Source organism: Bidens hawaiensis, unplaced genomic scaffold (assembly GCF_021521415.1).
Source record: "Bidens hawaiensis isolate Kalapana, Puna unplaced genomic scaffold, B.hawaiensis_p1.1 tig00034665_1, whole genome shotgun sequence".
Taxonomy (NCBI): domain Eukaryota; kingdom Viridiplantae; phylum Streptophyta; class Magnoliopsida; order Asterales; family Asteraceae; genus Bidens; species Bidens hawaiensis.
In genome coordinates, this window is record NW_027496013.1 from 166,534 (window position 1) to 177,589 (window position 11,056).

The window sequence follows — 11,056 nt, forward strand, 5'->3', positions numbered from 1 at the left end:
TTGTCAACATGAACTAGATCCGGAAACTAGCTCAATCTTAGAAATGATATTGTGTATATGTTTTAATTTTACATGTGCTTAGAGTAATTTTATCCCAATTGAGTTGGGTGCCTAATGAGTTGTCACGAAGGTAATATTGTTGATTTCACAATGGTATTGAAAAGATTTTACAACAGAGTCAGCGTTATTCACCAGCTGTGTGCTGATGTATTTTTTCCCATATTTCAGGAAAATAGTAAAGATAAGAACAGACAAAGCAAGACAGATTAGAAGATTGGAGACATAGTCATTAGACGTTATCTGATAGCTCAGATATTTTATTCCGAATATTATAAAGAATCATATTTTCAAAAGACAGGTATTTGAATTATCAAAACGTGTATTCAAATCCCGAGTTTTCAATATAATAATATTTTATCTGAATAGACTTCCGCTCATATTTTATCATACAATATCCCACGGGTATTCTAACTCGACATTTTATAAAAGAATATTATTTTAAAGACTTCATCTAAAACAAACCCACAACTCTAATATATATTTACAAAACAGATACCAACTAACGGGTGTTACACCTAGGCCCTAAGTCGGGGTGTGACAAATAATGTCATTGTTTGATCTGGGAGGACAAAAGAATGCATGCCAAAACCACAAATCAATTGAAGCCACCGCTCGAAGCATAATCGACGGGTATTGGTGATCACCTCACATATATAGGCCCTTTAGGCTTGTCAGATACATTATGCAAACCCATTGTGTATAACCAATGCTACCGAACATCCCAAAAGAACATATTTTTCATCATGTGCATTGTACAGAATTGAAATATCATGACTAGTCGGTTTACGGAAGAACTCATCACCTTATAAAATAATTACGACATTATATAAGTATTTTAAACATTCACAAGAAGTTCTATTGGTCACAAGTTGTTTCATCGCCTAATTGCATTTTTAAAATGTAGTGAAACTCTATTTAAGCCTCCAATCTACGCCTTGAAACCATTCAAATCTCGTTACGATATCTCCAACAATTTTTAAAATCATAGTTATTGACAAAGTAATCATCCATTACAACCTCTAGAGTTTTATGACGATCACGTGACGCGCGCGCGCGCACACACATACATATATATGTGTGTGTGTGTCTAGGGGACGGTTCAGTGGAGAAATCATATTAGTGTGAGAAGTGTAAGAAATGAATTATGACCGTTGATTAGATTTGATCTATGGACTACATTGATTTTGGCATTATTGTAAATATTATGTTTCTAATTTTAATGCTATTTAATAAAATAGGATAATTTTGTAATTTGTCATAGTCATCTAATTAATGATAATCCCACCATTTACAGCATCATCCACTAGTTTCCAATTTTAATGCTAGCGGAAGTTAATACTGACATATTAATACATTATTTATTTTATCCATTTATTCTATATTCATCCTCACTAATCACTTGGTAATCAAAATTAGCTTTTTTATTTTATATTTTACGTAACCTTTTTACTTGATTTTTTATAAGTGGCAATTAACAAAAATTAATCGCTATTTACGTCCTACATAGAATGTTTATATCCTACAAAACATATTTACACACTGTATATTTACACAAAATTTAACCCTACACAACCTACATAATATATTAATATCATGCACAACATATTTACACACTATATATATTCATACAACATTCAATCATACACGACCTACACAATATATTTACATCCTACACAACATTTGAGAAGTTGTGTAGGATTGAATGGTGTGTGAATACAAAGTTTGTACATATGTTGTGCATGACGTAAATTTTATTGTGTGGGTTGTGTAATGTTGAATGTTGTGTAAATATATAGTGTGTAAATGTGTTGTGTAGGATATAATATATGGTTTCATAATTTTCTGACATTTAAAAAGTTAGTGAAATTTGTATAATAATATAGATACAATGTGTCGTTGACGTCAAATCTGTGCATGCCAAACAGTTTGTTTGGTAATTATGTTTACAGTGTAGGATAATTTTGGTTACTATGTAGGACGCGTAGGATAAAATCCTTTAGTGACTAGGGTGTGTAGGATATTATTGTTAATGATTTAATGTGTACGGTGTGTAGGATAAATATGTTTACTTTGTATGATCCGTACATTTCAATTGGTGTGTAGGACAAATATGTTTATTGTGTAGGGTCTGCTAAGTAAATATGTTTACTTTGCTAGATAAATTACTTTTCTACCTGTTTTGGGTGTGTAGGATAAATAAGTTCAAATGTGTAGGGTATGTAGGATAAATATATTGCAGTTTTTAGATATATGCTATCGAGTTCTAACGATAAGAATGGAGACCAATCCCCTGTTAAGAAAAAAAATTAGAGAGAATTGTTATAAATTTGATCTCTTATATGCGATATATCTTATATGCTATGTAGTAATTATAATGTGTGTACAAATTTCTGACTGCCATATTCAAAATAATTCTTGTGAATTTAGAATGATTTTATTTTGGTTATCGAAATTATTCAAAATAATTCTTGTGAATTTAGAATGATTTTATTTTGGTTATCGAAATCATACGGGATGTAAAGATAGTTATGTTTACTTTGAAATTTTTTGTTTTGTATATTATAACTTTTATTTCGGAAAATCGAGAAGATTGAACAAACCTCACTTGATTTGCTAACAAAATAATCATCTTTGATTAAATAACAATATTTTTCTCGATCTTCCAATGCTTATAGCAATTAATAAAAGAACATCTGATTGTTTTAAAATTTAATTAAAACATGAATAAATAAATAGTAATTTAGTGTTTGAAACTTCCAAATTTAAATAGTTACTAAATAAAACAATTTGAAGTTTTGCTATTATACGTTTATATTTAATTAAATAAAAAAAGGAAACGAAAAAATTTGATTGGGTGAAAGGATTTATCCAACTTCTCACACTAATATGATTTCTCCATTGAACTCAACCCTATATATATTTAAAAAAGTTAGTTTTTTATCTATAAAATTAAACAAATACGTACTCCTTAATTTCATTAAACAAAAAAAAATATTCTAACGAACTTGATATTCCTAAATTTAATCCACTTGAATCCTCTATCGAGATTGGTTTTACTGTTGCTAGTTCAAGTAGTCTCCAATTTTCGTTAATGCTCTTGCCGAAGTGGAAATGACAACTTAATATATATATATATAGGGGAAAGTGAATACGGTGCTGTGGGACGCCTAACCTTACACGGTAAACCTATCAAAACAATGTAGTTTTGATAAAAAACTTGAAAAATTCCTAAAAGCTATTCCCTAAAACAAAACACGTCTGATGCTTCTTCTCTTTATGCTTTGTGAAAACCCTAGGGCTAATAGTTTATGGTGATCGACAAGTAAGAAGATGAAGATTCCGGGTTGTTCCAAGACGAAGATTAGTCATTCAGATACGTTAAGGTATTTCATATATAACTCTTGAATAATCTGCTTCTTCGAATAAACCATATCAATAAACCCTAGGTCGTTCTATCTAACAATGAAAACGAAGATTAACGGTGAAGATGATGAACATTAACAGTGAACATGATGAAGATTAGGTCGCCCTAGTCTACCCTGCAATTCGAATCCGCATCTTCTGCAGGTAATGTTTTATGGTTCCAATTGAAATCGATCATCTAAGTATATTTTTTAAAACACAGATTTACAGAGAATAGGTTTGATTCTAATATTCTAATTGGTTTATAAACCCTAATCCCCCAACTCTTAATTTTTCTCCTATTGCCAATAAACATACGGTTGCATTTTGTGAAATTTGAAACAACTTAAATTAATTAATTTTTGGAATTTATTCGCTCAAAGCAGCTTCAGACAGGTGTGATTTTTCTGTTAGTTTTTGTACATGTTGATATTTTATGGTAGATGTGTAGAAGGTTACAGGTGACGGGACGTACATGAATATTGTTGACTTAGTGCAAGTGCAGGTCTATGGAGATGAATTTTTGTCGGGTTAGAAGGGCAAATGCAGGTCAATGGAGATGAATTTTTATCGGGTTAGCAGGCCAAATGCAGGTGGTGGACTTACCGAGGACTAGGAATATTGTTGACCAAGTGCAAGAGGTTTAATCTTTTTATTCCACTAACTGTGTGTTTTTTATTTGTTATCCATGTTAGCAATTTTGTTATATGAATGGCATTTGACTAGTTCTATTTACTTTTGAAGCTATAATGAATAAACTTGAAGATAAATTGAGAACAAGTGAAGATGATGCAAGACAAATGAGGAGATGCTTGATTTATAGTTGGATAGGTTTTATAATTTTTGTTGTTACTTTTATGTTCATGTAAACAGTTGTCATTGTATTTAGAAGAAATAGAAAAAAATTTCTTTGTTATATACTTTGTTAGCACAGAAAAAGATGTAATGCATCTATATGTATGAAATGAATTTCATCTATATGCAGCAATTCGAATTCCATTATTCGCAGTTTTGGACAGTTTGCACACAGTGGCAGATCCAATTTATAGAGTCGAATATAAAAAAAATCCGGGTAGGTTTGACGGTTCAGTTCGGATGAGTCATTAATTTTTGTCAAGTTCTATATGAAATAACTCTTCATTGCTATTATTAAAATTGACCTCATTGTATTTCATTTATTTATTGATTCATGATCTGCTACAAGAATCTTAATACTTTATACTTGCAGTAGCAGACCAAGCATCACTTGCAGATTTAACAAACATGAAATCTGATGGAAAACATGCATTATTAATTATTGAGCATCATATTACTAGACAAGAAACAAAACTAAATTGTTAGATAACCGAGAAACAAAACTTACTAAGCTGCAACATATACCGAACACGACAATGTTCCTGCTAGTGGTCAACAAAATTCATACTACTAACAAAACTTACTAAGCTGCAACATCTACCGAACACGACAATGTCCCTGCTAGTGGTTAACAAAAATCATACTACTATATATCTTTTAAAACACCCATAGTTTCAATTCATACTAATCCATATTTGAAACCTCAATAATCAATAAATTTAAAAGATCAGTTTAGATAATAATTAAAATAGTTGAAAAAAAATATAAGCAGCCCTATAAACCATAGTTGGCTCCATTAATCACAACTGCACCTATTGTTAAAAAAATAGCCCGCCTGCTGCAAGAGTCGAACAAAGGATGTTTGACCCGCTTAAGTTTATATTCAATATTTTGGCCCGTTTGTATTACTATATTTTGACCGGTTTCAATTTATCTGTCAACGTTTTTACCCGTTTAAGTTTATATTTCTTTAATTTGGCTCGTTTCATTTTATATTACTATATTTTGACCCGGTTTCAATTTATATTGCTACATTTTGACCCGTTTAAGTTTATATTTCTATTTTTTGCCCCGTTTCGTTTTATATTACTATATTTTGACCTAGTTTCAATTTATATTGCTATATTGTGACCGTTTACGTTTATATTTCTATTTTTTTGCCCCGTTTCGTTTTATATTACTATATTTTGACCCGTTTCAGTTTATCTTTTTACGTTTTGACCCATTTAAGTTTATATTGCTATATCGTGGCCCATTTCATTATAATTATTATATTTGAAAATCAGAAACATACTACCATAAAAAGATCAAAACTACTAAAAAGATGTAAAAGTTATATCACAAGTATATTTCGTACACTACACAAAGAAGTGCCACCATAGTAAATCTATAAAACTATCAAGTCTCCAAGTCGATTCACATATCATCATTCTCTTTCTACTAACAATTCATCGTCCTGCAAAAAAAAATGTAACCATAAAACTAACAATCACTAATTATTAAGAAATATAGATTTACCTTCTTTTTTTTCGAACACCCGATGATGTAATGACCCGGTTGTTTGCAGTAAGAACAAGTTTTCTGTTTTGGTTCTTCCAGGGAAGACTTGATTCTAGTTTCACTTTTGGGACGGCCTTTATTATTTGTTTTAACTTGTGGATGACGAATAGAAATTTGAGGCATCAAGTTTACGTGTGAACTTCCCACATTAGAATTTTGTATAGCACTTTCCAACTGTCCGGAATTTGTTCGAACGCTTTGTTCTTCTAAGAAGTTAACCAAGATGGAATTTAGTTTCTTTATCTCGCATGGGGAATCTCTTGCATTTTCGATTGCTTTTCTAAAGTTTGATTGAACACACCATAAAGTTAACGCGCTGACTTCGTTTCCACTATGTGTGTCTTCGAGCTCAATCGTGTGATTATCAGACTTGTACCTAACATCAAGGGTCCACCTAAGTAAAATATAATGATCAGGAAGAGTTTCAACATTCCTCTTCTTCAACACATATAATATATGCTTGCATAATATCCCATATGTTTCAAACTTTGCACATGAATATATTACATCTATCTTATCCGAGAGTCGAAAGTTCACAGTTCCCCAGTATATTTTGTCAATATCGAGCTGCCCAACCTTATATTTTGATTTCTTATAAAGTTTTGGTTATCGTCTCATGGTTTAAATTAAGGGTAGCTTCCGCCCATTCTTTCTTGAATATATCAAAGAGCTTTCTAGTGAAACGTTGACTTGCTTTTTTCTCTATCATATTTACAGAAGAAAGATTTGGCTCGGAGACCATGGTCCTAAAGTCTTCATCGTTTTCAGAACTTCGTCGGCACGCAACAGCTTTATCATACTGGATTACAAACTCATTCAACATGGTATTTGAATTCACAAATCCATCAAAAAATGAATGAATGCTCTCACTTCTTCCACGTGATGTCATGCCAGCAAAAAAACAATCTTTCAAGTACGCTTTAGCCCAATACTTGCATTGCTTATACATCTCTGTTATCCAACTACCACTTTCAAATTGGTATTTACCACATAAATTTTCCCAATGATTTTCGAATTCTTCAACAGTATTACTCTTTATCCACCGCTTGTATGGCTCTTCAATGTCACTATAACAAACCGTAAGTGATCGAAGATGTTCAATTTGATCTTTCTTTATATGCCATGAATAGAAACGATGTCGGGTTTTTGGAAAAACTCTTTTAATTGCATTTCCAATAGCTTTGTCTTGATCAGTAATTATTGCCAACGGATGCTTGTCAAACATGCACTTTAAGAAATTTTGAAATAGCCATTCAAAAGTCTTTTGTTTCTCGTTCTCCAACAATGCACCGGCAAAAAGTATGGACTGGCGGTGATGATTCACCCCGACAAATGGAGCAAATGGCATCATAAACTTGTTGGTCATATACGTGACATCAAAGACCACAACGTCTGCAAATTTTATATACGAGTCTCTTGATCTCTCATCTGCCCAAAAAATATTTCTAGGAGACCCATCTTCAAATAAGTCCACAACAAAATAAAGGTCAGGGTCTTCTATTAATTTATCTTGAAAATGTTTAATAAGGCCATAAAACTCCTTACCCTTGTATTGTTTTCGTTGTTCGCCTAAGATATCGGCACATTGTTTTGATGTAACATCATTTTCACTTGGATTTTTCATGGTATTTACGACCTTCTTGATTTGACAAGGTCTCAACCCGGATTGACGAAGTTCCAACATTTGAGATTTGCAACCCATTGAGCGGTGAAACTTCCCATGAGATCTATGTTTCATTACTTTGGTCGGAGTAACGGTTAGCTCATGGTTGTGTGCATTGTTAAATTCATCGACTGACCATTTCCCATCATTGCCTATTGAAATCCTAAGAAAGGCTTCACATCCCATCCTTAAATTCCTGCGATGTTTCTTAGTGTCTCCCTCAGAACCATTACGCTTCAAATCTTTAAAACCCTCTTTGTTGCATACATATTTCTTTCGATAAGCCTCATTTGTTGTCTTATTTTTAAAAGCCGAACACTTAGGTATTCCAAATCCATGTAAAAACGCAAAACTGTTATAGAATTCATATGCGTCATCAGGAGTATCAAAAACTTGTCCAATTACTTCATTTGTCACTTCTTTTTCAACCGCAAACTCCAGGTCCAAAACTTTTGTTTTCTCTCTTTCAACATCGGATCCGCTATTTGTGATCAAATGCCCGTTAGCATCAATATGTTCAATCAGATTTGTTTCAAAAACCTCCTTCTCTGAGTGAACTTCTAAATCCATTATGGTGTGGATGTCCTATATCAGCAACATCAAAATATTAGAAGACGAAAATCGATAATCAACAAGCGAAAAAAAGTATTAGTAAATGGTTAGAAGACGAAAACTGTTAATCTTCATCATCTTCACCGTTAATCTTCGTTTTCATTGTTAGATAGAACGACCTAGGGTCTATTGATATGGTTTATTCGAAGAAGCAGATTATTCAAGAGTTATATATGAAATACCTTAACGTATCTGAATGACTAATCTTCGTCTTAGAAAAACCCGGAATCTTCGTCTTCTTACTTGTCGATCACCATAAACTGTTAGCCCTAAGGTTTTCACAAAGCATTTAGAAAAGAAGCATCAGACGTGTTTTGTTTTAGGGAATAGCTTTTTTAGTAATTTTTCAAGTTTTTTATCAAAACTACGTAGTTTTGATAGGTTTACCGTGTAAGGTTAGGCGTCCCACAGCACCGTATTCACTTTCCCCTATATATATATTAAGTTGTCATTTCCACTTCGGCAAGAGCATTAACGAAAATTGGAGACTACTTGAACTAGCAACAATAAAACCAATCTCGATAGAGGATTCAAGTGGATTAAATATAGGAATATCAATTTCGTTAGAATATTTTTTTTTTGTATAATGAAATTAAGGAGTACGTATTTTTTTAATTTTATAGATAAAAAACTAACTTTTTTTAAATTTAACGGTCATAAAACATTGTACAATATTAACACCATTCATCCACACTCGAGTCGCATTCTTGATGACAATGGGTTGGCGGCAGTGTTGCAAACCAACCTGATAAACCCAATATGAAGCCGATGTGGCGTCCTAAATACCCTTGATGTTTCTTCTTTCACTTTCTTCTAGCATGCTGCATATATTGGTGTCGGGTTTCAACATATATTGGTTAGCATCCATCCTTTGATTAATGAACCTTGATGGCTATCTATTAGCCTTTCTAAATTGAATATGATTGGCTCTCCAAACTCAAGCTTGATATATTCGTGACAAGACTATAACGATGTGACAACCACTTATAAAGATATTGTTATCCTTCCAACTAATCAAGCATATCATTTCCATTTACATCCCATATATATTTGGTAGATACCTTAGCCACTTCAATATCCTCGTGTTTTTAGCATGTAAGTATAGATAAAAAAAACATATCGCACCCTCACTATAAATATCATCGTGTTTTTAGCATGTAAGGGCGCGTTCGTTTCACGGACTTTTTTTAAAGGATTTGGAATTGGAATTAGAATTAGAATTGGAATTAGAATGGAATGGAATGTTTGAGAATCCCTATCATGTGTTTGGTTGCTTAATATGTATTGGAATTGGAATTGGTTTCGAGCTGACACGAGTTTTCGCACTAGACGGCTTGAGTTTCGGTTTCCTTTGTTTCTTTTTGGTCGATTTCAGAGCACTGGACGGGTTGGGTTTCGGTTTCTTTTGTTTGTTTCTGGTCGGTTACGGATTCATTTTCGGCCATTTGTTTCGTTGTGGTCGGTTTTTCAGTTTCATTTCTGTTTGGTTTCAGTTTTTTTGTTTCGTTTTGATCAATTTTTTCGGTTTCCATCAATTCAGTTTAGTTTTGGTTTGTGTTTCGTTTTCGTCGACTTTCGGTTTTGGCTCATTTTTCGGGTGTTTTTTTTAATAACAAGGGCAAAGGCGGGAACGTTTTAGTTGTTTTTTTACATTTTTCGTTTTTTATTTATATTTTGAGTTATAATTTTTTTATTAATTGTATTGAATTTTTTTTGGAGGGGTTTTTTATTGTTAATAAGACTTAGTGACCATAAGGTCCTGGGTTCGAATCTCACAAGAGGGGTTTTTTCTTAAATATTGAGTTTCCTCCTGAATTGGTGGGTTGGTGGTGGATATGATCGCGTGTTACCACTGGTGGCACGATGATACTCCAGTGGTCCGTGAGTGATCCAAATTAGTCGTTCAAAAAAAAAAGAAAATTTTTTATTTTCCATAACAATCCTTTCAAATAGGTGGGATTTTAAAATCCCATGAAATGTGGGATTTGATAGGATTTAGTTTCCATTCTCGTTCTTTCATTTAATGAAACGAACATATCAATTCATGGGATTTAAAATCTCATTCCTTATAATTCCTTCCAAATCCTTGAAACGAACAGGAACTAAGGGTATGTTTGGTTGGAGGTAATGGAATGAAGGGGAATGAAATGGGAGAAGGAATGGAATGGACAAGAGAATGAAATTGATCATTACCATTTCTTTGTCTTGTTTGGTTAACCTATAGGAATGAAATCAATTATTAATTTTTATTGTTTGGTATCCAAAAAAATTGGTGAAGTGAAATAGAAATAATAAAAACACTCATATCTCAAAATACTTTATAAACAAAAAAAAAATCCCTACAGTGGCGACGGTGGTAGCTCCGGCGACGAAAATGATGGCGGCGGTGGCGACGGTGTTGGCGGCGGTGGTGGTGTCGGCGGAGTTGTTGGTGGTGCCGATGGTAGTGATGGTTGTTAAGTGGTGGTGTTTGTTAAGTGGTGGTGTTGTTGAGAAAGTAGGGTGAATGAGGACTGGAATGAAAAAAAAGAAGGGGGGTGGGAAGGAATGGTTTTGATGGAATAGGATTCCATGTGTAATGGATGATTTCATACCATTGAGCAACCAACGTAATGAATCATTCCATTCCTACAGTCATTTCTGCATACCAAACGCTACCTAAATCTTTCTACTCGGATTCATAAATATACTATAGTATCAGTCATGTCCCAATAAAACCTAGGTTAAATCATATATGTTTTGAATCCTTCTCCGATCTTTGGTGTATATATTACATGTAGAAAAAGATGGATGATATTCTCATTGAAGTTAGGTGCCTCACCATCTAAGAACAAAATTGACAATGGTGTAAGGGTGAGTTCCTGATGTGTGTCAAATAACCCTATAATAATGACCCTCACAACT

At 33.0% G+C, this 11,056-nt stretch overlaps 1 pseudogene; it reads right to left on the reverse strand.

Moving 5' to 3' along the window:
- Positions 1 to 5,799: 5,799 nt before the first annotated feature.
- Positions 5,800 to 8,110, reverse strand: LOC143586454 (protein FAR1-RELATED SEQUENCE 5-like; annotated as a pseudogene).
- Positions 8,111 to 11,056: the final 2,946 nt, after the last annotated feature.